This window comes from Gavialis gangeticus, unplaced genomic scaffold, assembly GCF_001723915.1.
Source record: "Gavialis gangeticus isolate Ggan-Ray unplaced genomic scaffold, GavGan_comp1, whole genome shotgun sequence".
Lineage (NCBI taxonomy): Eukaryota > Metazoa > Chordata > Crocodylia > Gavialidae > Gavialis > Gavialis gangeticus.
Window position 1 is genome coordinate 4,820,875 of NW_017729032.1, and position 6,080 is coordinate 4,826,954.

At 46.7% G+C, this 6,080-nt stretch overlaps 1 protein-coding gene across 1 annotated transcript in view; it reads left to right on the top strand.

Moving 5' to 3' along the window:
* AAMDC (adipogenesis associated Mth938 domain containing) overlaps window positions 1-6,080 on the top strand; it is a 27,886-nt gene that overhangs the window by 12,445 nt on the left and 9,361 nt on the right. The window lies entirely within an intron of this gene.

Consider the following 6,080-nt stretch of genomic DNA (forward strand, 5'->3'; position numbering starts at 1 on the left):
AGATGGGATTCTCGTGGGGGTAGATGGGGCAGGGTAAATGGTGGGTAGACGGCGGGGAGGTAAGTGGGGTCTTTGGGAGGTAGATGAGGGTTGAAAGCAGCCCTCAGCCAGGAGGAGCTGACGGTTGTGCTAGCACCTGCTAGTGCCAGTGCTGCACCCCATTCTCTCAGATGCGGAAACATCCTACTACTGAAGCCAACCCTGCAGCCCCACTCAGGGCAGTGTGTCCTGGGGCCCTGCTGAAAGCAGCATCCCTGAGTAAGGGGGCAGTAGGAGAGGGAGAAGGGTCCAGCAGAGAGGGCAATGGCCCTGGGCCTTAGAGGAGCTGGGCTTAATGCCCATTGCTGGTGCTGGCTTCTTGTGTGCTTTGGGCATGTCACTTGGGCTCTGAGGTGCAAAATGGAGGAAATTGCTACAGTATGCCTCACGGCAGTCCTGCAAAAATAAATACACTCAGCACTGCAAGGTGCTAGGGCACCACAGCAGTGCTTAAGCTAGGCAGTGGATATGCATAAGAATGGCAGGATCAACTCCTGGACAAGCCACGAGCTGCTGTGAACGCGCCTCCAGTGAGCAGCTGGCTGATGCTGTTAAACGTGACGTTCCCAGGTGTTGACACACTGGTTGGAACTACTATTTCCCATGTAGCCCCATGGAAGCAGTGTTACCCGGGGCACCAGGCTAGCACCCACTTGCTAAAGGCCAGATGTGTGACACTAGTGTAAAACAAGGAAACACTTCCAATGTTTAAGGACAAGAGACAGAGACTAGTCCTATGCATAATTTCAGCCAGAGATCTTCCCAGGCTGGGCTCTGTATAATAGTGCCCCCCATCTACTATTGTTTTCCCTGCTTCTTCCCAGGTCCTCGTCCTCTGCCATCTCGGCTTTCTACCATGTATGATGGTGGCTTTCTGGCTGGATGGATCTTCTTGACCTTACTCGGGCTTTCCCCAGATTAAAGAGTGAAGCTGAACTGGTCGGTTTCTGAACCTGAACTTCACAGGTCTTCAATTCTGATCCTCTTCTCTCTCCCCTGTAACCCTAAACCTGTCCCTCCCTCTTGCTTCCTGCTTTACTGCCTACCCACTTTTATGTTCAAACTTCCCTTGATCCTGACAATACACCTGCTGCTCCTTTTCTCAAGGGCATGAAAGTCATCTTGTCCCAGCTGTTCTTCCTTCTTGGAATAACATGAAGAGAACTGCACTGTCCTCTGCAGGAGCTGTTCTCTTCCATAGAGTCAGAACTTACTACTTCATGTTGTTTGATTCCTTTGTCTTCATACTCCTTCACTGGGACAGGCTTTGATTTTGATAGGCTACTCTGATCTCCAGCTCCAGCTTAGAGACCTTGGTGGATTTGAAAAGCTATTTGAAAAATATATCAACATCTTTGGGTGCTGAAATATCCATGAAAACCTGGCCTCAAGGCCCCTTTTTCAGGTTCCACTAGATTTAGTTCTTAGCCCTCTGCAGTGTTTTCTGTCATTGTCCTGCGTGATCTTCTTTCAGATGTCAAACAAATCTGCTGCCGTTTTACTGATGTTACCGATTGCTTGTGTTCTCTGCCCTTCTGATGACTCCACCTGTTCTTTCTAAGTGGTTTCAGTGTATGGCTTCATCTTTATCTACCTCCTCTCCATATCTCAGAGAGAGACAAGGGGTGATAAAATTATATATTCCATGTTCCTTTTTCACAGACAGCCTCTCTTCTACCTTGAATTACTACTACTGTAGTGTCTCTCTTACTCACCTTTGCTTTTTTTTTCACCTACATTTTCCCCCCCCTCCCTTCCCTGCTTTACCTTTTTGTTTTCCTAATTTCTACCTATTTATGTTCTCACTGAAACCCTGCCACACTTTTAGCTTCTCTCATTTCTTGGCATTTTAGAACAGCAGAGACTCGCTATACCCGAAGAAAGTTGATTGCGCCTGAAAGCTTGCAATTAAAGAATTTTTTTTGCAAAAATCTTGTTGGTCTAATAAAAAATATCATCTCTGCTATGAGTTCTGCTTGCTTTTTCCTCTAGACCAATACAGCTACCACCGGGATACCTGACATCTTCTCAAAGAACCTTGGCTGCCAAGGGGTGAAAAAAGCATCCTCAAATACAACTCTTCCTCTGAAAACAGCCAAACTAATTCAGCTGTCTTTGTGTGCCACTGCTGGAGTAATCTTCAGTCTGTCTTGGCTTGCCTGCTGCAGCTCAGGATAAATGCTGCACCAGAGGCCACATACTGTAGTCCATTAACCCATCTCCAATCTTAACCAGTAGCAGATGCTTCATAAAAACGTATGGGTCATGCCACAGCGGATCATTAAGGAATACCATTCTCAACCTCCCACCTCCCCCATCACTTGGGGGATGGTTTGGGCCCTGCATCTTATTCCTTCTAAAACAAACTTGTTTTTAAATTCCTGCCTGATGAATCTTTGTGAATTGTTAGTAATGTCGACCCCAGTGATACCTTGTGGCAATAAATTCCAAACCAAGTATTCACAATGGAAAAATACTCCCTTTAAGTTTTTTTTTTGCCTTTAGGTGCACTTCCTTCTCCTTGTGTTATTGGTAAGAATAAATAAAAGCTCCTTATTAAACTACTTGGTCCCTCTCACATCACATCTCTTCTCTCAGTTGTATAGTTTCAGCTTTTTTAATGTCTTTCTATGGAAATCTTTCCACATCCGTGTTTTGGTTGTCCATCTAAAGACAACTAACTTCCTTCTGTATCATCTCCCCAGTAGCGGCAGTAGGGGAGGGCAAACCAGGTGACTGCTCGAGGCCTCACATTTTATAAAAATAAAAATTAATTACACTGAATATTTGTATTAGAAATGTTGTATTAAGATCCTTTCATTGCAGTTTCATGGATAGGGCAAAGTGAAATTGAAATTGAAAATGTCTGACCTGCTTATAGGTCATCAAAATTAAGCCTCTGAGGGGCCCCAAATGACTCTCTTGCCCAGGGCCCCAACAACCCTAAGGCTACCACTGATCTCCCACTAATGTGAATTCATACTACTACTTTCATAGAATTAAGCCATCCAGGACATTTCAGGCAGAAACTCAACGGTCCAGAACCAGCTGCTGGATGGTCTGTGTTTGGCTTTTACTAAGGCCACAGAGTTAATCCAGAGGACTTGGAATTTGCCTTAGTTCTTTTTTTTCCCTCCTGCTGCTGCCTCACTTTAGCAGGTTCTTTTAAACTGAAAATTTAGGACCTTTATTGTGAAGGGAACCAGCCTCCATGGCACTACCGGTGCCCGAGTACCCAATCTAGGACGCGCCTGGTTGAATTCCAGTCTCATGCAAGTAATGTGTCCGAGGAGACTATCATTGGCTTTGAAAGAAGGCAAAAAAAGTTGCTCGGTTCTCAGATGTGAAGCCGTCTCAGTCTTTTGCTGATCTGTGAGTAGTCATGCTGTTTGTTCTTCATGTGACATTTGAGGCAGTGCACTCAGATTCATTCTTGGCAGTCAGGGAAGAGTAGTGCAGTCTCTCCTGTAGTTTGTCTCTGTGCATGTTGGGGAAGGAGGGGGTTTGCAAGGTTACTCTAATGTTATTTGATCTTCTGTGCAAACGTTAGTAGGTTTTTCTTGAGATTTTCCAGGAGGATGGAACGTCTGTTAATCCACAGATTGCTCTTCTGCAAGCTCTTTCTTTAATTAGTAGTATGGGCTCAGGCAGTGGATTTTGCTGTTGATTTTGAACAACGTAAAAAGGCTTAGAGGATGGGAATAGGTTTTTCTGGGTAGAAATCTGGAAAGACTGGAGAAGTGAATGCAGTGCTTGAGTGGGGGATTGAATTCCATACATTTCATTAAGGAATCTCACTTTTTACCTGATGGAGTCGACGCCTCAGATTAGTCAGAACAGAATGGACAAAGCTCTCTTCAGTGCAGAGGTAACTTGTTTTCTCTTGAAATGCTGTAGTCAGACTGTCCTTGGTTGTCCTCTACTGGAAGGGCAGAAAGGCCACCCTCCTTGACGGTGACCCAGCACGTTGATGTAGTTCCCATCACAGTGCCAGAATCCTAGCAAAGGTCAGACTATGGTGTCTCTGAGTCTAGTAGAGACAGCACACTGGTTTCCAAAATCGGGGAGTGTTTTGTTCCCTCGTAGCATCTACATCTCTCCTTGACTGCTGCTTAGATGTGACTGTGGTGGGCAATTCAGATGTGCCTACAGGAGGTTTTCAAAAGAATGGATTTCATCTGACCCTTCACAGTCTCTGAGGCAGTGGTTCTCAACCAGGGTACCTTGAGATCCTTTCGAGGGTGTCACACAATGTTAGCACTGTTAAGTGTTCTTTGCCTAAGTGTTCCTAAACGAGGGGCAAAATAAGTCTCGCAGTGGGATCGTAGAGAGACAACAGCAGGGCTTCAGACTACCAAGCATTGACCCTGAGATGTTGCAGGGTCACTTGGAAGGACTGGATTAAGTCGGCAGGCCTGGATGAGCTCCATCCAAGGGTGCTGACGGCACTGACTGTTGTCATTGCACAGCCACTGGCAAGAATATTTGAGCACTAGTGGCACATGGGCCAGGTCCCGGAAGACTGGAAAAGGGCCAGTGTAGTCCCTATTTTCAAGAAGGGGAGGAAGGAAGATCCAGGTAACTACAGGCCAGTCAGTCTCACCTCCATCCTTGGTAAAGTCTTCGAAAAGATTACTAAGGCTCATACATGTGAGAGCCCAGCAGGAAAGATTATGCTGAGGGAAAACCAGCACGGGTTCGTAGCCGGTAGATCATGCCTGACTAATCTAGTCTCTTTTTATGACCAGGTTACAAAATACCTGGATGCAGGAGTAGGGGTAGATATTGTTTACTTAGACTTCAGAAAGGCCTTCAATATGGTATCCCACCCCATACTGGTGAACAAATTAAGAGGTGGTGATTTGGATGATTACACAGTCCAGTGGGTGGCAAATTGGCTAGGGGGTCATACCCAGAGAGTGGTGGTGGATGGGTCAGTGTCAACCTGGAAGGGCATAGGCAGTGGGGTCCCGCAGGGCTCAGTCCTTGGACTGATACTCTTCAATGTCTTCATCAGTGACTTGGACGAGGGAGTGAAGTGCACTCTGTCCAAGTTTGTGGATGATACAAAACTGTGGGGAGAAGTGGACACACCGGAGGGCAGGGAACAACTACAGGCAGACCTGGACAGGTGGGACAAATGGGCAGAAAACAATAGAATGCAGTTGAACAAGGAGAAATGCAAAGTGCTGCACCTAGGGAGGAAAAATGTCCAGTGCACCTGCTGCACAGGAAATGACCTGCTCGGCAGCACAGAAGCGGAAGGGGATCTCGGAGTCCTAGTGGACTCCAAGATGAACATGAGTCGTCAATGTGAGAAAGTCACCAGCAAAGCTAACTGCGCTTTATCATGCATCAGCAGATGTATGACGAACAGGTCCAGGGAGGTGATACTTCCCCTCTACTGGGCACTGGTCAGACCGCAGCTGGAGTACTGTGTCCAGTTTTGGGCACCACACTTCAAGAGGGATGTGGATAACCTGGAGAGGGTCCAGAGGAGGGCCACTCGTATGATTAAGGGTTTGCAGGCCAAGCCCTACGAGGAAAGACTAGGGCACCTGGACCTCTTCAGCCTCCGCAAGAGAAAGCTGAGAGGTGACCTTGTGGCTGCCTATAAATTCATAATGGGGGTGCAGAAGGGAATTGGTGAGGCTCTACTCACCAAGGCGCCCCTGGGAGTCACAAGAAATAATGGCCATAAGCTAGCAGAGAGCAGGTTTAGACTGGACATTAGGAAGAACCTTGTCACGGAGTGGCCAAAATCTGGAATGGCCTCCCAAGGGAGGTGGTGCTCTCCTGGGGGTCTTCAAGAGGAGGCTGGATAGGCATCTGGCTGGGGTCATCTGAACCCAGCACTCTTTCTTGCCTATGCAGGGGGTTGGACTCTATGATCTGTTGAGGTCCCTTCTGACCCTAACATCTATGAATCTGTGATTCACAAGATAAATCCAGAGATATCAAATCCAGAAATCCATAGCTGTGGTGTTTCTGAGATTTTTGCAACAGAAGAACTGTTCTATTATTTTTCTGTAGACAAAAAA